The sequence below is a fragment of the Sminthopsis crassicaudata genome, chromosome 3 (assembly GCF_048593235.1).
Source record: "Sminthopsis crassicaudata isolate SCR6 chromosome 3, ASM4859323v1, whole genome shotgun sequence".
NCBI lineage: Eukaryota > Metazoa > Chordata > Mammalia > Dasyuromorphia > Dasyuridae > Sminthopsis > Sminthopsis crassicaudata.
In genome coordinates, this window is record NC_133619.1 from 588948406 (window position 1) to 588949269 (window position 864).

The window sequence follows — 864 nt, forward strand, 5'->3', positions numbered from 1 at the left end:
CTTTGCTTCAACTTTCTGCGGATAGGGACAAGGGGAGAAAGGGATGTCTGGATTCTGAAACTACTCTTAGGTGATTAGGATCCCATGGTAACTGTTGATGGGGCTGGGGAGGGGGTTAGTTCCAACAAGCATCTACCCTCTGAAAGTAACTTCCTTCCATTTCCCTTCTCCCTACCTAGCACCTGCCTCAGGCATCCCTTTCTATCCCATTCACCTTCCATCTTAGTCCCATTGGTGAGAAGTACATTCTCCAAATAGCTTCTATGCCCACCCATTAACCCCCCCATCCCGGAGGGTCTGTGGCCCTTCTAGGGTGGGGAAGGTACTGGGATGCCCTGGTTTGAGGACAGAAGCAGAGAACAGAACTCTGGAATTGGGGGCAAGTCTTCCTCCCTCTGTCCCCTTGCCCTGGGGACAAGTTCACAAGGAGCCTGGATTCTTCAAAATGAGAGGAAGGGGACGATTCTGCAGCAGGTGGCCCGTGTGTAACTGTCAGCAAGACAGAGCTGGGGAGGTGGGGTGGGGTGGAGAGCTGGGTCTGATTTCCAGTAGCCTAAATAACTGGATCCAGACTTTATCTCTCTTCCCTCCCCGTCCCCAAGAGTGTCTGCCTGATGGAGGGAAGGGGGTGGCAGTGGATCAAGAACTTATCCTCTCCTCACACACAGATACTAAGGTTTGGGGGAAGGGGGATGTATGGGTTATTTCATCTTCCCTTCCCCTAATCTTCTCCCCTGAGAATCTTCCCCAAAGTGTCCCAGTTCTCTAGAGATCTGGTTTCCCAGCTGTCCTTCTCCAACATCCCCTTTCCCCCAGCTCTGCTTCTTGACCCACTCAGCTGTTCCCTTCTGTCAACAAGTTCAT